Source organism: Lepidothrix coronata, unplaced genomic scaffold, assembly GCF_001604755.1.
Source record: "Lepidothrix coronata isolate B3197 unplaced genomic scaffold, Lepidothrix_coronata-1.0 Scaffold64, whole genome shotgun sequence".
NCBI classification, from domain to species: domain Eukaryota; kingdom Metazoa; phylum Chordata; class Aves; order Passeriformes; family Pipridae; genus Lepidothrix; species Lepidothrix coronata.
This window is the reverse complement of record NW_016690244.1, coordinates 3,260,285-3,280,369: the sequence shown is the minus strand read 5'-3', so window position 1 is coordinate 3,280,369 and position 20,085 is coordinate 3,260,285. Positions and strand designations below refer to the sequence as shown.

Here is a 20,085-nt window from a genome sequence, read left to right as displayed (position 1 = left end):
CCATTTTTTGAGTTAAGTTTCATTTTCATATCTCAGTCTTTGGATGCTGCAAGCGATTGAATTGTATTTATCTTCAGAGAGTACCATAATTTTTGTAGTTATACAAGTAATTTAGGGTGTTAAACTACTTATAGCTTTATTTTAATTGGTTTCCCATTCGCTTGCCTAGCTAAAAAAACTTAGTGAGGAAGACTTACTCAGCTGCTCATTTGGCAACCAGTTTCTTACAGTGAAGTCATGCCTCTTAATTAACATCCTTGTGAATACAATTCAAGGTTAGCATTTTTATTCCGTATATGATATCACTTCTGAAACTTGTTCTTAATGCCAGCCTATGCCATTCAGCAAAGAACAGGACCGCTAAGGAGCTTAGGTTGATGAAACTCCTCAGTGGTGTGGACTCACCCAAGTAGGGTACAGGAACAGAAAACTGTGTTCATTATAGGCATAGAGAAGTGACAGTGTTTGCTATGCAGGCAAAGCAAAGTGGTTGCACAAAACCCACCTAGTTGCCTCACTACCTTTGTCATAGGTATCAGTTATTATCTAAATGTGCATTTCTTTTCTGCTTCAGCCTTCTTCAGGAAGCCTTGTGCTCTGTATCTGATCCCTTTGTGCACTGATCAGCAACAAATAGCAGGGTGAACTGGCTCAAATCTAAGAGAAAAGAAGCCAGTGCCAGGCTCACTGAAGTCATTGGACAATGGAGGTAGCAAAATCCTGCAACTGAAGATGCTATAGGGAAGGAGAAAAAGCACTGAAGTTCCCTTTCTCTCTTCCAAACCTGTTCATCTGTTTTCCTTCCCCAGCTCTGCCTTACACCGTACAACCAAAAGTTTGAAAGGGAAATTAAACAACATGTGTACTTTGAATGAATTTTTGGTTAAAGCTATAGTTGAGCTTTTCATTAGAAAGTGTTCTTGTGACTAAACATCTAGTGCAAGTCACTGTGTAAACATGGAAAGTGTTTATGCCTCTCAGCTGTTCAGTAATGTGCTTTTTTGTCTGTTGCTATTCATTTGTCTTTGTTATATATTGTCAGTATATGTATGTAAACATCACTTTTATATAGTATTTATGAGGGTTTGGCTAGCATAGTAAGACTGACTTATTTTTTTCCTAAATGAAAGATAAATCTTGACAGTTAATCAATCTAGGAATAATGTATTGAACCAGTTTCCTGTCAGAACTGCTGTTTTGTCTTTACCAATGTTCAATACAGCTGTTTCGAAAAAAAAAAGGGAAAGCTGTTTATAGTATATATTTCTAAAGTAACTGGTCCCCAGGGTATCCTTGCATTTTAATTTTGAAATTATCATGGGAAAGCCTTGACAATGTCCTGTCTTATGCTATTTTAATATTACTTTACTAATATAAGCAACAGGAAAAAAAATCATGATCTCATTTTAAAGTACCATATAATGCATGAAATTTAATATCATCTTGTCTAGAGGAGAAAACAGTATTTTCATCAATATCTTTATTGTTTGAACTTTAAATTCGTTTTGATACCATCCAGGGGGGAAATGTAAAAGGAAACACTTTTCATTAGCTAGGGCATGGATTGGAAAGAGGAAGTGTTGCATGTTAAAACAAAGACCAAAATAAAAAAAGCTGAAATTACTGTCTGCTATCCCAATGTACTGTCAGCAGATGAGACTCACTGAAATGGAATGCTGTCTTGGAAGTCTTGTTTGTTTTTTCCAGGTGTTCCTCAGTATATGAGAACACGGTATTAACCTTCTTGCAGAATTCAGGTGCACTTGTGTATGGCTTACTTTGGGATGGAAATCAGACAAAGTACTCTGAATGAGTATATCCTCATTATAACTGTGTTTTAGTTGTCAGTTCTTGAGGAACTGACCAGAATTCGGTTTATTCTTCCCTTTGAGAACAGTTATCTCCTATGTTGTGGCTTATGATTTTACTCCAAAGCTTCCTGTATGAATTTTCCTAAGGTAAAGAAATATTTAGCACCTGTATTAGTGGATTCTCATTTTGGATATAGATGGGGAGTTTTTTTCCATTTGGCTTTTGTGGCAGAGATACTTCAACATTCATCTCTGTAGTCCCTTGCTTAAGGAGGGGGGAAGTGAAGGGAAATAATCCAAGGTGACTTCCACAGCTCTAAATCTAGTAAGTTGTTTTAGAAGCACATATGAAATAGCACAAGTTTTTGAGCAACATGATGGGAAATGATAAAAAATACTAATTATCTAAGAAAAGAAACTCGTCTTCAGAAACCCCTGTCTGACCCAAGCAAACTGTTGCCAGCCGTTCACTAGGAGCAAATGGCTGTTCTTGGAAGATACTTTCCTAGATCAGTGACACTCAGAATATCGTGGTGTGTGGGTTGTTTTTCCCTATTTGATGTATCTGTTTTTCTCCAAGCAGGGGAGACGTTCCTGCCAAATATGTATGCCATGGCTCTTTTTCTGCTACAATGAGGTGGAAATGCTTTCAGAATGAAAGATCTTTGTAAATCAAAGTTTAAACAAACAAAAAGAGACAAACCCAGCCAAAACAAATTCTCAAAACACCCAGCTCTCATGTGGTCAGAGAAGCCACTTCTTGGAGTAAGCTGACTTGTTTCATGTTTGATCCCATATGGAGTTATGGAGGGAAACCATTCCTCGAGTGCTTTTGTTAAATAAAGCTGTTGCCATGAATTAAGCAACACTGCCCTGGAATGTTTCTGATCATGGTCTTGCAGAGCTTGTGACCTTTGCACTGAACATGTGAACTGAAACTTCATCTTCCAGTGTTCAATAACCATGTTAAAAATTCAGAGGTGAGGCAGTCTTGGGACTTCCTTAGGCTAGCTTAAATGCCAAGTGAAATTTAAGTACTGATTTATGCAGTTACTCTTCCTTTTTTTTTTTTTTGTAAGTCTAAGCTACAATTTGTATTATAAATCTGAAAATTCTTTATCAATTAAAAAGCCCTCAACAACTGCATAGACAGACTCTTATAATGCTTTAATTTATGGAAGCCTAGTAAGGTATTAAAATATTGGCACCTTCTTGTCTAGAAGCATCAACAACTCCTCGTTTGAATGTCTGTACTACTATACTACTACTGCTTTTTAAGGCAATTGCTTTAACCAAGAGCTGGATGTAGTGCCTGAAGAGGCTGTTCACTTTAACTGGGCTGCAGCTGAAAGTGGGAGAGAAGCAGTTTAAAACTGTGCCTCTTGCATTATATCGCTGTTTGATGTCTCTGGACTTCCTACTCTGCTAGAATGCTATAAACAATTAGTCCATTTCTTGTTTACCAGATAGAAACACTGCCACCTCTTGGCTACTCACTCACCTGACCTTTTTTAAACAATTCTGTAATTTCTTGATGTTTTCTGAGACTGTGTTTTTTGAATAACACAGGTGGTTGTGTAGTGAAAGTCTTAATATAACATACTTTAGACTTAAGAATTTGTATGGAGATCTTAATTATTTACTGATTATAGCCTGGAACAAAAGGAAGATGGAGTACTACTTGATCGAGTGGCTTTCAACTCTTACCCATTTGAGTATACCTTTCTTAAATATATACTGAGTTGAGATGGGCTTCTGCCCTTATTAGATTAGCTGACCAGACAATTTGGCAACAGTATTGGCATCTGAAAGTAATGTCTGGCACAAAGGGATTCAGCTTTTATGCCCTTAAAAGGGATTGACCAAGTATTTTCTACTGATCTTTGTTTATTTGGTTTTAGTTGATCAAATGCCGAGTTCTGCAGAATTGGGGAAAGAAGGCTGGGTTCTGACTGTGTTTCTGATAACAGTTTTAGTGAAGTTGGCTTGAGTAGTTTAAAATGTTGCAGTTTAAGGATTGCCTTTATTGTATGGGATTATAGTAACTAACCCTTAATTCTAGAACACTTTCCAGTTAAGAGGGAAGTTTATGCTTCCACCCAAAATCCTTTTCTTGTTGTAAGCAGCCTTGTCTTTTTCTGTAACTGTCTAGTGTTTTGCTGGTCACATGTTTCTGGTTGTGCAGTGAACCTTTTTCTTAATAATATGTACAGAAGGGTGACTTCTTCAGCCCAGTTAACCTTCCAGATATGAAATGAGCTTTGAAGAAGACCCACGATGTTGGCTTTTACTCTAACAAGCCAATCCAGTGAGTGCTGAGAAGAATTCTTACTTAAACCTGCCCAAGTGAGAGAGAAGTCTGATGTGCCACTCTCAGAGGACTTTTCCCATAGAACAATTCTGGTGCAAAGCAGTGACACTCATATCCCAAAGGGCTGTAGTAGAAGCTAGGGTAATCCCCACCTCAAGCAGCAAGTTTTAGTGGAACATAGCAACTTGACAAAGGTGTGTACAGCACATGAGAGGACTTCAGCGGTTGAGTGGGATTGTCAGGATGCTAACAACGTCCTGACTTCTGTATTAGCAACTGGAATTAATTTCTTGATGTGTAACTTAAGCTCCATAATGGGGATGGAGGATCTGGGTTTCCAACATCTGTTTATAAATTGCAGCTCAAAACCCTTTCCCAAAAGTAGTCTCTTTCTTACACCCCATACCCCAGCCCCTTCAGGTGTGGGTGGGAGGTCATGATGGAGCTTTGCACTTTTGTATTCCTGTTGTATGCATGCTTCAAACATGAGGAAGGTGTAAATCCAATTTCCTGTGAATGAACTTCTAAATCTAACTTCTGAGATAATGGTTTGAAGTCGTTTGTGGGAGTTGATCAACGTAACCTGAGTGACTGGCCCGAGACAGAGAGAACAAAGCTTCCTAGGAGAGGAGGGGGGGTTTGGGGTGCCAGTCTGTGTTGCAGTGACTTTTATTTCATGTAAATAAATTCCTTATCATGAGTTAAAAAAAGAAGTCCTAGACTTTTATATTACTGCAGTATAACCTAGAACATAAGCTGCAGTTGTTTTAAGACCTTCTGCAGCCATAGCAAATAAGGCTTCACTGTGCAAGGTATATGCTTCTTTTTTGCAGATTTTAGAGTGAGGAGATAGAAAAAGGTGAAAGTTACTATACATTAAGCCTTCTCTCATTTCTTGACATGTAGTAAATACCATTAGTTGTTTAGCTTCATGAATCAAGGTTTAGAACAGCTGAAATTTCGTTCTTGGATTTAAATGGCAAGTAATAGGACAGTCCAGAAGTTACTAAAATATTTTTGTTCAGCAGAAAAAAAATCCCCTGTGTTGTGTTTAGTTTTGATGGCATACAGATTAAAGGTGTATTGTGCTGGTGCTGTGGCATTAATAGGCACTGTTTAGTGTCTATTTTTCAGCATCCTTGTTATTGCAGAGTCAGTAATCCTGTATAAGCAGTACTGATTTTTAAAATGGAGGCTTGCTGGAGGGTGGAAGGATTGGCAAATATGGTGTATCTAAAAATTACTGAAAACCAATAATTTTTTGAAGTGTTTCTTTAGTGGCAGATTCATTAGGATAAAATGTTAATAGTTTTGGCTAATTTGTGATAAAAGTGAACAGATAATGGAAATTTCAGAATTGCTTGCAGCTATTATAATGGCTAAGTATTTTGAATGGAAGAACAAAAACCTCTACCTTGAGGATTTTTTTCAGTCTTTTTGACAAAGCTTAAGAGTTTTTAACATCTCAAAACATGTTTGACCTCCCCACCCTTAAGCCATTTTGACACTCTTTACCATTGCATTTCAACAGGAAAGAAAGATCCTTTTTATAGCCAAATGGCTTCCTCCTTCTCTTCTCCCTCTTTTCCCTTCCATCCCCCACCCCAGAGTGCCTTTCTCTAGTGCTCAGGCTTCAGCTGCTGCCTGGATACTGGCTACATCTGTCTTATTTAGATGGTCCTAAGGAAAAACAGCACTGAATGTGACCGGAGGGCCAACAACAAGATATGTTTCTTTTCAAATTTGAAAGGAAGTCCTGCACTTGCTTCTGCCTGTTTCTCTAAACTGTTTTTAAATCAATCATGGCTAGTGCTGGTAAATGCCTTCTCTTCCCTCCCTCCCTGAAATAGTCAAAATCCAAAGCATTTGAAAAGTCTAACGAGTTAAATATGGTGGTGTTCACTGACTGTTTCCCTTCATACAACTTCCAGTTTGATGAAATAAACTCTTTATGGGCTCTTGCTTTGAGACAGCTATTGGGAAAAGTTTCAAAGAGGATACTGTGACTCTGGGTGGAATTTGGAGGTTTGCAACTCCATAAAATGCTTGCGCTGACAGCAGACTGGGCTTTTGTGCTTGCATTAAAAGGGACAGCATTAAAAACTGATTTTGGGCCTGAGCAGTGCTTGATGTTTTGTGCCGATTGGATGAAAAAGATGGTGACTGTCAAGGAAAGAGTAATTATGTGGGGCAGATGGAGGACTCAGTAGTTCCTATTTTTGGGGGGATTTTCTAATATTTTTCAAGTGCAGGATGAAGACTGGAACAATGCCACTCAAGAACTGTGTTATAAACTTGTGGGGTGGTGGTTCTGTTTTTTAAAGGTTCATCACCTGGGTGGGGGGAAGCCATGCAACTTGATCCTGTTTGTAAAATTCAGCCACAGTTGAAATAGATTGGTCCTTGTGAAAATATCTTGTTACACACAAAATAGGAGACTGTCTTAATGCATGAGAACGTGCTGATGTTTTTGCATCACAACCTGTGTGTCTAAGGTGGAGGTGCTAACTTTTAGTTAGTAGTCCCTTTACCACCCCCCACCCATGAAAATGCTTCTTGTAATAAACTTCAGAAACAAATAGCAGCAGAAGAAATTGTTCTTTTACGAGTTCATTTTACCCCTTGATTAAGTAATGGTTACTGCTACTTTAATTGTTTCAAGAACTTATTGGCCTTTTTGTTTTTAATAGGCCTATACGGCAGTAAATAATTATGCATGTATGACCTCTATTTTACTGTTTGCTGTGAGGATTTTAAAGAGTCATGGAATAAGGAAAAAATAAGTATGTAGGAGATGCAACCTGGATGGTTGGCATGTTACTGGTGTGACTTGGGTGTCCAAGAACTCTGCCCTTTAAATTTTGTGGAAATGTTGCTAGAATGAGACTCTCTGGGTTTCATTTCAGTGTTTCCTCTGTAGTAACAGTGCTTGAACTTTGGAATCCACTTTACTGGCTTTTGTGTGGGGAGGCAGAGCAAAATGGATGTTTGCGCTGAACTCAGCACGTGCACTGAGCTTCAGATAACAATTATTTGGCTTTTTAACATCCTTGTATTTGGCATGTTGAACCAGCCACCTGGGGTTGTCCTATGTATTTCTGCACAAGGTGGAGGAAGTAACATAGCTTGCTGGAGCTTTAATTTCCATTAACCTTGTGTTGCTGCAAACTGGCTTATGATTCTGTGCAGAGATGTATAACCATACCCAGCCCTGAGATGGCTTCAACCTGTGTCGGGGAACAAAGATTCTGAAGCATGGGTCTAGGATGCATTGCAGGGACAGTCTCTACTTCAAGGCAGTCTCTTAATACTGCTGCAGGATTTGTTGTAGAATGGGTAACTTAGGCCTAAAACTAAAGGAGTGCTTTTAAAATGTGTTTCCCTGTGAAAGAGCGGATTAAATAGGGAAGCTGATTTGCAAAAAATTATTTAATAACTGACTCCATTTCCTCCAGACTTAAAGGAGTACATTTCAATTTAATTCACTGATTTAATAAAAAATAGTGGCCCAACATCTGTTGATTCACAGCAGACCTGAGAGAGGTCACAAACTGAAATGGGCTGTGCCTGCTTAACTGTGCCTGTACTGGTGGGGTTAACAGTGCTGGCACAAGCTGACATGTACACTATCAAGATTTTGTCTTAACCAAGAGAGCTGAGTCCTAACACTCTTGTGATTAAGCTGTAGGTTTGTCTTTAGACTGCTCTTGAGAGATGTGGGTTTTCCTGCCTGAAACGACCTGCTAATGCCAAAGGCCTCCCTGTTTTGAAACCTGCGTCCTGTTTGACATCCTGAGTCTTTCCCCTTCAAAAAAATGGGGTGCTGGAAGGTAGTGATGGAGACGAATATATTAATTGATAAGCCTTCGCTTCAATTTTCATTAGGTAGAAGCTGAGGGATTTTGAGTTTGTCATATCATGCTTGTGAGAATTGGTCTCATTGCCAAAACCCTGTACTTGGCCTATATGTAGCTCTGTGTGCAGCCCTGTTCCTCTGGCGTGGGGTGGGAGGATAAATATTCACTACATACAGGAGTAGTGTACAGCTGGGGGGAACACTGGGCATTAACCATACCCTGTGCCAGAAAGCGCTAATACGAATCTGCCATTTTTATTCCTCCTCATTGGCAGCTGAAGTTCAGGGCCTCTCCAGCCCGCCCTGAACGCCTCCAGCTCCTCAAAATGGAGGCTGTTTGCTGATACAAAGGCAATCAGCGATGCTGCTGCTGCCGGAGGGCGTTCCCTCCCCACCGCTTGGCTCCTCCAGGCGGTGTTTCTGCGGTGGCCCCGGCGAGCGAAGGGCGATGCCGCTGCTGCGCCGGGGAGGAGGGGCGCGCCGGCCCTCGCCCTCTCGGCGTGGCTCTTCCCAACAGCTTGTGCATCAGCACCAGCTTTTACACCTGTAGTGGTATTCCTGTCACTTCCTGCCAGCATCAGTACAACAAGCTCTATTAGGGAACTGAGCTGACTTCATGACTTCCTTCTTTATAGTCTTCAGATGAGTTCTCTGGTGGCACTACAAAGTGCTCATGCTTCCATGAGGGAGTTGTCTATACTGGGGGGATGCTGAGAGGGTGGCGGTTCTGGAAAAGGTGGGTTTGCTTGGGCCAGTCAAGGAAACAGCTTCAAGCGGTTGCAAAACCTCCACTGTGTATTTGTGAACACAAATCTGCGAGGTTGTACGGGATGCTGCATCATGGAATAGATAAATACTTGGGAAGTAGCATTGGCTTCCCCTTATTGCATCCACAGTGCAGTCCTGAGATTGTAATGCTGACTGAACTAGAGGGGAGAAATGGTGTGGCATTGGGTTAATTACCTGAAACTTAGAATCTCGCATGATTGCGTAGCTTCTGTTTGATACCATGTAACCACAGTACTAACAGCTATCTCTTGCAGTAAACCTTGAACCACACGCGCCTTCAAGTCCAAAGTATTGCCTGCAATGAAGTTGCTGGGGTTTTTTTCAGCACGTTAAGCTATGCCGCCAACAGAAGAGCAGTCTTTACCAAGTAGAGGCACTGGCCTGCTGCATGAGCTGAGCACAAAGTCAGTGTAAAATCTTGCCTTGTCCCTCAGTTTACAAAAGCCTTCTGCAAATACCATTTTAGAATGGGGCTCTTAACACATTTGGAGTTCTTAAGTTGTAATCCTTTATCTGTCAGATTTGCTGCTTTTGTCTGGCACCACAACTTTTCACCTGTCTTCTAATTCAGTACTTGTTTTTTTTTTTTTAATCTGGCTTTAATGAACAAATGTAACTTAGTGTTAAGGGAAGAATATTAATGTACAGTGTAACTGGGGCTTCTGTTCACTGTAAGGGTCTTTTGACCTGCTTATTAGTGGGGGCATTGTTCTGGTAAGCCATTCCAGGACCCATCCTGCCAGTCTTCTGCACAGGATTAATCATTTCCTCTTGACCTCCTGCTCTCTTTTCCTAACATGTTGCATTGATCGGAATCCTTAACTCACAAGTTTGCTCCTGTTTTTTAAAAATGGGAGGAAAAGGAGGGGGGAAGGAATGCAAAGAAATTAGATATAATGTCTGCTGTTAACATTCTTAGTAAGCTTTATTCCTTTTTTCCTGCTTGGCTCCTCCCTTCTCCCAAGAAAAGAAATCCCTTCCTGGTATGTATTAGCTCCAGATCTCAAGCATCTTGAGTGCCTGTTTCAATGGAATTACCTTTTTTGGGGCATGCGACTTCCTGCAAGATCAGCTTTGCTTATAAGGGTCACATTTAAAGCTTTACCTAGCTGAGGTTTTCAGCTACTGATCTGCCAGATTAGAGCACTATATTAATCTTTATCTGCAGTATTTAAATCATAAGTAAGGCAGTGTCAAGAATACTGCATGTGACTCTTAATTTCCCTCTAGTTTTTTTAATGCTAGCAGAGGAAGGTATTTATGGGATCATATGGAGTACCTCCTAGTAGAGAAAGCTCTGTGTTTGTCTTCACTGACAACATCTTTGTTATGCCTTTAAGAGAGCTGTTGACTTTAAGGTACAAGGGTCTGCTGCCAGCCAGTCCCAGATTATATCAGTAGCAGAAAGGAATACTTGTTCTGTTCGAATTACCCATGGGTCCCTGTATTCCCCTACTACCTGTCACTGGCAGCTGAACCAAACTTCCCAGGAGCAGACCTCTCTAGATGTCAAGTTTCACTTGTGCCTTAGTTGCCAGTGTGTGCAAGTGTGATCTGGCTTTTGAGAAGCCTGCTGTGGCTTGTGCTTCCTTTTTTAAGGTGTTAACAGCAGCTCCAAGGGAGAGAGTTAAGCTGAAGAAAGCCAATGGGATAAAAGCAGAGGTCTGTTTCCTGTTCTCGTAGAACCTCTTCTGTGAGGCTGCACGTCTTCCACTCTTGGCCATGTGTAAGACTTAACATCTCCTCGAAATAAACCATTTAACCTGCTTTGTATCTCTGGACAGTGATGCTGGCTGATAAACTGTTATAGGTGAATGGCCTTGCTCAGATCAGAGGAATGCTAAATGGCTGTACCCATTCCCAGGAGTACTTCTGTGCTGTTCTGGGCTACCTGGGATTCATCTTTGTATCCCAGTTGAGACTCAGAATGGTTCCAAAGGGCACCGAGCCATGTGACTGACAGTGCATAGACCTGAGCACAGATTACTGAATAGCAGAAATGACAAAGCTAGAAGTAGACCATGCGCTGGAAAGTAAAACTGGTTGTGGTTGTCCAATCAAAAGCAAACAGATTGGAAACTCTATTTATTTAGTCATAAATTCATAGTCCTGTGGAGTGAGATCTCTGATTTAGAAACCCCATCCACTAAGCCCATGGAGTCTGAGCATGAGACATAATAGCCCTTTGTTCTTGAAGCTGTGGGAATTATTAGCTTTTGTTAACTGCTGGTTTTGGAGGAATCTCCAAATTCCATTGTTTCCTACCCTGAAGTAGTGTTGTGGGATTGTCCTCCCAGTAAAAAAACTATGATGGCTAGTAATGTCTTCTCACTTCCCAGAGCTGCATGTTAGGACCTAGCAAAAAGACCACATCACAAAACACCATTTTGTTGTGTTGTGTGCATCACAAAGGATTTGGAGGCAAGAATTCTGAGATAATACAGGATACCTCCTAGCAGATACAGCTCCATGTTTGTCTTTACTGACATAATTTTTGTTAACTTGTTAGGCAAGATCTTTCACAAGAACACCTCTATGGAGATGGAAGTGGGCCTGTTGTCTGCTTGGTAGTATACAAAGTAAAACAAACTGAAGGAGGGTTCAGGCTGACAGTTCTGGCATTGTGCATGGGAGGTGTGGCGCTAGGTGCAGGGAGCCACACATGTTTCCTGCTTGTCCTCTCTGTGGGGTGGAGGTGCTTTCAGCCATGCCCAAGACTTTGCATTAAGTAGTTGTTTTTAGCTGCTGTTGGCCACCACACCGGAATGTCTAGGCTGTTGTCCCTGGCTGCTGCTGCTGGCTGTTGTGCTCTCCGCAGTCTCCCCCAGCATCTGGCTCCAGTGATAAGGGACACAGTAGCAAAGATGAGGAGGACTGTGCAGTCACAGAAGGGGGCCTCTTATTTGCCTGTGGTCCAGCCCCCAAAGGTCTGTCTTCCTCTTCCCTAAATTTTCCTGTAGAAGGCTACAGGGTCCCTTACTGTCATTGGTTGATATCAAATGGGGCAGTTGCATAATACTCTCTACTCTTTTTGTGTGTTATCTTGATGGACTGTGTTGGCAGTTACTAGCCTGCTCAATCAGGAAAAAAAAAAAGGTCTATTGACTTGTTCAAATTTTAGCTATGTGGGCATACATACATTTGTTTTCATCATTGAGACTAGATGCTTGCAAAAAAACATTACATTGGTGATTCTCCAAGAGTTTCTTGTGAATGGTTTCAAGATTTAGGCTGTCTTTCCACTGTAAACTTAAAGTTCTGGCACTAGTCCATTTACAGAGATGAGAATTGAGGTCTAATGGAAAATATTTTTTCTAGTATAAGCAGAAAAGAGATTTTTTCAGTTTCACATGGCAGTCAGAATAGGGCTGAGGCAAGATTGGGACCAGTCAGTCAATCACTTGTGTGATTTGTATCTTGTTCTACTCCCATGCCATCTTCTTATGAAGAGCACGTGACTACCTGCAGTGCCAGGCCAGCACTTGGCTAGTTATAGTCCAGAGAGTACACATGAACCCCCAAAGAACTCTAGAGCATAGTCCTGTCTTATTTCTAGCTCAAACAATAAACAGAACTATCTTTTCAGGAAAGAAGGTATCCAGGTAGCTGGATTTTATGTGGTTTTGTGGCAGGAGCTGTGTCAGTTCAGTATCCAATTCCAGAAATAGCCTTATTATCCACTCTGAAACAAATATAATTTGGTGTCTGGAATGTTTGTGTGAGAACTATTTTTTTAAAACTAGAAATGTGAGGAATAGCTATTTTTAGCGAGGCCTCTTTTTAGCTTTTATACATCTTTGTACACCACAGAGGGTGGTGAGGCAATGGAACAAGTTGCCCGGAGAAGTTGTGGATGTCCTGTCCCTGGAAGCTGTTCAAGGCTGGCTTGGCTGGGGCTCTGAGCAACCTGATGTAGTGGAAGGTGTCCCTGCTCATGGCAGGGGGGCTGGAACTAGATGATTTTTAAGGTCCCTTCCAACCCAAACCATTTTATGATTCTGTGATGTCTTATACCCCTCTTGGGACCATAGAAGGGTAGTGCAGCAACAACCGTAAGAGTTAAGTTGTAGCTTGCAGACCTGATGGCAAGCTTTGATCTTTCTCTGTTAGAGGGAAGTGTGCAGTGGTAGAACCTATCCTCTAGGAAAGAAATAGTGAGCATGTGCAGGCTGCATGAGATGAGTGTGTAATACTTCCATGGTGTGTCAGTGGTGAATTTTACCTTGTCTTAATGTGAGTAAACCAGAACACTAACCTAGAAAAAAAAATCAGTTATTTTTCTCAGAATGGTCTTGATGAGAAAGTGTGTGTCTTTTAAGTCACTGTAATAGAAGGTTTCTGGTTACTTGTTTTGCTTCTATCTGAATTGAGTACCTGCAGAAAGGATTGAGATTGGTGCCATCTGTATCTCTGATTTGCCAACTATGTAAAGTTTGAAGTTGCTTCCTCCAAGCAATTACCAGTGTGGTCTTTTTGTGTTCTATTGGTAGTATTTGTTATTAAAGCAGAATATTCTTTCGCTAGTTTTAGGTTCTCTTAAAGTCTTACTTCTTGTGGTTAGCTCTTTGGTGACCTGTATATAACAGTCTATATGTTCAGAACGTGTTATGTTTGTGTTGGCTATTTGATCGTGAACCTTTCCTAGAAAGAAAGGGTCTGAGAAGAGAGGTTCTTCTGCTCATCCTTATTCACTAAGGTATGTGTTAAAGGTAGTGTGCTTTTCACCATGCCAGTGAAAATAGTGATTATATATAAAAAAACCTGGCCAACACATCCGTGTGGCTAGCAGCACAGGAATGTATTTTACTGAAGTGGTTAATGCCTAATTACGGTTCTCTGAAAGTACTTCTCCTCCTCCCCCTTCCCTATCAGAGGTATCAGATATATGACTTAGTCCATGCCTAAAGTCACTGCTACAAGTTGGTTTCTCACATGAAGATCTGGTATGACTAATTCGGGGACACTGTCATAGGATGGGGAGGGGAGCTCTTTACGTTCTGTTTGGACAACTTGTGCTGTTATCACAAAGTAAAACAGTAGCTTATAATTTTATTGCCCTTGCATTAAAGCCTGGTTTGTGTGACCCTTTTAGACTAAAGAAATTACTTGAAGTTGCTTAAAAAATATTCACAGAAATGTCTTAAATCCACATAGAAATATCAGCTGATTGCATTGCAAACTGGTTTTCAGTGGGTGTGCATGTGCTCAGCTGCTAATGGAGGATCAAATATGCTCTTCAGATGTACCTTGGTTGTGTCGGAAACCCCTTTGATACCTGTGCTGCGCTTTGCCAAGCAGTAAAACCAACCCCTTTCTAGGAACTTGGAAGCAGCCAGACCAGAACTCTGCATGCACAACGCAAACATTCAGCAGAACAGTTTATAAGGACCAGTTGGGAACTGTTACCAGAGGGCACTAACAGATGACATTTAAGATCATGGAGGCAAAAGAAAGAAAGCAAACACCAGTTTCTTACTTTGTCTGCCTTTGCTACCTCAACTATGTAGAAAAGTAATCATTAATGGGGATACAGGTAGACTCTAAGTAGTGTTCTGGTCTTTCATCTGAAGAAGCACGAGCTCTATCTCAGATGTATTGTTTTAAAGATAGAACTAAGTTAACTGCTTTCCAGTGTAACTTCTGAAAACTTAATTCCAGGAAAGAAATACAATATTCTAGTATTCTTTTAAGTGAATTCATTATGTTCTTAAGTTCTGCTTGCTCTCCCTGTTGGATGAATGAAAGATACTTGAATGATTCAAATGCTCTTCTTTAAAGCTTGATAATTTAATATGAATTATTTGCACTTACAGATTCACAGTGTAAATTTGGTTTAGAGAGATTAAAGTTAGTTTAATCTTTGCTTGCAAGACCTTAAACTCTTTTCTTCCCACCCACCCCTTTCAAGGATAATATTCCACTGTGCCAGATTGCCCATATTGCCACCAGAAAATTGCTTGGACCACTTCTTACAAAATCAAAGGTCAACTCCATGCCTTGGTGGCAGCTGGGAAACTAATGATTTAATGCTGCTTTGACCTTTGGCTTCTTAGTCCGTTTGAGTCTGACCCAATGTTTTAATTTTCCAATACTGCTGGGCAGTTGGCTTTTGTCTGTTTCCAGATGTAACTTGCATATTGAGGCCTGTTACTCAAGTGAGAACAAAACAACAAAACATCTCAGCCTACAAGGGGAAGGAAAAATAACAGCACCTACTTTTTATTCAACAAAATACAGCTGTCCAATGATACCGACTCTTCTACAGCTAGCAAGGTCAGGTTTAGAATAACAACATGTGAATGTTGGGACAAATATTCACATCTAGACTTAAAGTATGTTAACAGAAGTCTCGATGAAATGCTGTTATTTTACGGGTCTGTAAAAAGTAACAGTTAAAACAGTAGCTCCTTCCCCCTCTTCTGCCCTTAATTTCTCAAAATAAGTATTTCTTTTTTTTTTTCCCCTGGAAGAAAAGTCAGTGTTTGCTCCGATTCTGGGAAATATCAGAAAAATAACCAGTTGGTTCTTGAAAATGTGTGTGCTTGTCATGGGTAGGGGAATTGGAAGAAGTGTAAAGTGAGGTGGAAAGCAGCAGTGACTTACCCTTTTAGTGAGACTAGGAAGTTCCTTTTTTTTTTTTTTTTTTAAAAGTACTGCTCCAGAGTACTTTGTCATGGATTTCTTGTGTATACACGAGGTGAATATTGCATTAGGTTTTTGCAATACCGGTAATTTTGCAAGCATTGTCAGTACAGTTTGCATTCGCTGTTAATGGTGTGATAATGGCAAGGAAAGAACCCTGAGGTGGCTCTCCTTTTCATAATGAAAAGACTACTGATTGTTTGGGAAGCTCCCCCTTGGGCAGTGATGCATATGAAAACTCTTTGCCTGAAAGTGCAAATCTCTCGTTTTGCCTGGTCTGTGCACCCATCACAAATACTGATTGGACTTGATTCCTGCCTTAACTACACTGCAGCTCTCAAAGGTCAGCTCGTACCCGGGCTTGTGTGTGAGATTAGTTTTGCAGAGCAGATGGGCTCCTAAAACTTTTATGGTTTCCAGTCAAATCACCTCAAGCTGTAATCTCATTAAATCTTAAGTGAATCAGTGGGTCTGGTTATTACTTGAAAGCAGTGTTACAGGAAGTGATGTTCCTGATGCAGTAGGTCTGTCTTGGCAGTAAGCTACCAGAGGTACTTGTCTGTGTGTGGCTCTTAAAGCTGCTCCCTTACTTTGATAGCAAAGGTGGTATGTCGGGTGCAAGAAGTTAACGTTTTGGTAGAGAACAAAGGTAGAAATGCAGCATTTCCTGAACTCCTTATTGTGTTAACGTAGGGTGTTTAAATTCTCCCTTGCACTCTTGATCGCACATGCCTGTTGTACTGCCCCAGTACTTATTTCTGTCTTAAAGTAAATTAACCTTGTAACTTATATAGGAAACCAGCTTAGCACTGTGCACATAGTTGCTGAGAGAATTACATGACAACACTGCCCAAGAGCCTGGCCATCCTCTTTTTTTAATCAAGCATAACTGTCTTTGGGAGAAAACAGTACAATAAAAGAATCTTCTAGAGGCAGGCAGGCAGCTTCATGGAAAGTTGTTTGACCAAGCAGACTTGACTCAATAGGTTAATTGTCTTGTGCTTAGAAATCTAGTTAAGCGTGTTTTGTTCTTCTGCTTGGATTGCAGAAAGTAGTTTTCCTCTTTAGAGAGAATAAATCCAATCTATAACCTGCTCAGACTGTCTTCTTAGCAGACAAGGGACATGTAGGACTTGTTTGGCAATACATAAAAAATTAATGATCATAGCATAACATGCAAGACTTGTGTACACAAGAGTATTCATGAAAACAACCTGCTGATTGTGCAGAGATAATAAAATTTCTACCTTGCCTACCTGCTTCCTCTCTCAGGATGCGTGTGTGTGGCGTGCGAGACCGTACCTTGTGTAAATCTGGCCTTTTGGCTACTTCACTTACCTACACTGCAGTCAAACTCCTGCTGATCCTTGTCAGAAGGGACCTATTTCTAATTTAGATATTCATGGTGAAGGCCATTTAAGAATGGTCTCTTCCTTAGAATTGTATATAATAAGACAGCCCAAAAGGTTGGGGGGGGTGTTTGTTTTGTAGTAAGACTAATGGGTATTTTTCTCTTCAAGAATTGGGCAAGGGTTTAACCTTCTTAGCCATCCCTACCCTCTTTTTTTCTTCCTTTGGTAAAGTGAGTCACATTTAAATCTTTCCCTCTAATTCAGCCTGGATAGCTTTTCTTCCCTTCACTGATGATGGAGCAAGTCCTCTGTATTTATGTTTACCCTGATTTAAAGCTTAAACAAGGCTATAGTTAAAGTTTTGGGTAAGGCTAACTTGCCTGCACAATGCAGAAGCAATCTAAAGCTAGTGTAATGTAGAATGATGGATGCTGCTATGGAAAAGGCTGGTGCTTTCACTGAAGGATTTAAATCATTTAAGCATTCTAAAAATTAAGAATGCTTTTAAATTCTTGAAAGGTCCTTGAAATATATTGCTGAACCATGACTGGGTGGAATCAAACCACTGTAGTTCGGTTAGACCAAAGCTATAATGCTCTACAACAGGATCTTTTTGGTGGCTGAATGAGTGTGTTTGCTATACACTTGACCTGTGGGAGCACCATGGAATGGATTAAAAATAGTGTGTATCAATCATAACTTAAAACCTTGACTGGGACAGAAGATTATCCTCATTCTACCAAAACTGAACCTACTACTCAATAACAGCATCTATGGCACAATGACAAAGTGAAGTTATTAGTGTTTCTTATTATCTGTAAGCACTTCAAATTTATCCTGCAGTTTGAAGGAGTAGTAATTGTGCTGTCAGTCTCCACTTAATTGAATATTCATCCTGGAATGCTTACCTCTTCCCACCTTTCCCAAATTCAGAAAGCAATCTTAAGTCCTCTCTGTGAAGAAGAGGGTTTATTATGTGCAGCTCTTAAATCTACAATGGAAGGGCAGAAAGTATGTTTTGAGAGGTTAAAATAAAAAAAAAAACCACACAAAGACCACTCGGGAAGGTGGGGGCGGGGAGAAACGACAGACTTTTAAACTTGCTTGTACTTGTATTTTACCCATTTGGAAATAAGTATGAGAGAGGTAAGTGATTAATTTAGAGTTCTGAAACATACAGAGAGGAAAACATAGAGATAAATGAAGGCACACTTAAATTGTCCACCAGGACTTGGCTTAAATATTCATATGTAAATAAAAATGTCTCTCATTCTCTGTTAATGGCTTGTAAACAAAAAGTGTCTGTCGATCTTGCTTTTTTATGGTAAGGGAGAAAAAAAAATTATTCTGAGTAAACACTTTCGACTTCCTGGAACAGTTCTTCTTATTCTTGGATGTCTTTCCTTTATGATTTACAGTTCCTTTCTGGCAGTAACTACAGAGCTGTGTAATTATATGATAGATGGACAAGAATTTACTCATTCACTCGCAAGGGATTAAAGAGTAACCTGCAGTAGTGTTTGTTATATGATTATTGAAATGCCCTGTGGCTGTTAAGACAGCTAGGTCTTCCAAAATAAACATTAAATACTAGAGTTCAGTTGGAAGTAATAGTGCACTAGCACCCATAGGATAACACTTTAATGAGGTATCTTTCATAAAATGTGATTGTATAATCCTCCTTAAAATTAAGAGGAATTATAACAAGCATATTAATATGACAAATGTAGTCTGACATTCTACTACAAGCAGCAAAGCTCTGCTCCTCAAGGACAACATCGTTTCTCTGAATAAGATATTCCAGTGTATGTGCCAAGTCCTGCTCCAAGGAGCAGATAATGATTATTTTTGATGTGGATAGTACAATTTGATGATCTTAGCTGAGGAAGCCTGATACAGTATGCATATAATACTTCTAGAAACTACTGCTTGGGTCTGGAGCAAACCAATTTTGTTTTTTCTTTAAATGCTATCCAAATTTGGTTTTGCTTAATTAAGATTCCTCATTTATGGGGAATCCCAAATGAAACCTCAACCTGTTGTAACTTTTCTTCCTGCTCTGAAACATGTGCAGTTAAGCTAGTAAAAATTTTACACTTGCATATTTTTGGTGTGTGAGCGTCTAAGAGGATGATGGTAAAGGGGTAGAGCTTGAATGCCTTTTGAGAAGATAACCTTCCAGATGTTCGTGTTAACCATTTTTGGGGTTCGGTGAAGCAAAGTTCCCTCAAAGGCCTTATTCTGTAAGGAGTTTGGTGTTTGGGTGTATAGTTGTTGTAAAAACAGTGTTTGAGACAGAGTAAGGCAAGAGAAGAAGGGAAGGCAAAGAACAGAGTGGGTCAATTCAGTGCTGCCTTTGTGCTTTCCACAAAAGCTGTTCCACATAAGCAGTAACTAAAAACATTGCAGTATAAAACACTTGCAGTGGGTTTATATGTCAGTTCTCCCAGACAGCAGACTTGGCTGTATTTCCTAATAAAAGGCTATAGTTGGTCATACTCGCTTTGACATGAGTTTGATGTGCATATGGTAGTGGTAGTAACTGGACTTGTTTAATAGGAGTGGATTGTTTCACAATTAAAGAAGGAAAAATTAACACTTCCTGCTGTGGGGGGCTCAGTACCATGGCTGTTCCTGTTACAGCTTTTCTCTAAGACAGAGATTCAAGGCAGAAATGGGAGGAACAGCGGAACTGTGCTGCTCCCATTAGATATGTGGGCTGCAACAGTATCCAGTGACTGATGCTGGGGTGGTGTGGGGAGAAGAGGAGAAAAGGATGGCACTTCTCCCCTCTCCGGGATCTGCCTCACACACTTGGCTAACTGGGCAGTTTCCCACTGAGAAAATGCATGTTGGGGAGGAGGAATTCTGTCCTAAAGTGTCCCAGTTGATCAGCTTATGCCCTAATGGGTAAATTTCTTTTGCTGTTATTTCCTTTTATTCCACATAGAAACTGCTGTAGGATTGCTATGGTTTAAGTTTAAAGCTGATAGAGGTATTTAATGTTTTATATATGTAAAATTCCAAATCTCATTGTAAGCAGCCCAATTCCTCTTGAGTAGTTGCTGTGCTATCTCTGTAGTGATATTAACTTGCATAATACTAGCTAACTCTCGGAAGACCTGATACTGGAAAGAGGGGGAAGGAAAGTGTCTTGTACAAGTTACATGGACTGATTTTTGCTTACCAGGTAGTTACTCAAAGTGGAATTACCAGAGTCTAGTAGCAGTGGTGTTAGATATCTCCATTGCTTCGTTTTGCTAAATGTGTGCTAACAACCTCTTTGGTAAAAGGGCTTTGAGATTTTGTTAGTCTAGAAGTTGA

At 40.3% G+C, this 20,085-nt stretch overlaps 1 protein-coding gene across 1 annotated transcript in view; it reads left to right on the top strand.

Moving 5' to 3' along the window:
* The window catches only part of TRIM71 (tripartite motif containing 71), a 56,220-nt gene that overhangs the window by 13,944 nt on the left and 22,191 nt on the right, over nt 1-20,085 (top strand). The gene's annotated exons all lie outside the window — the stretch shown is intronic.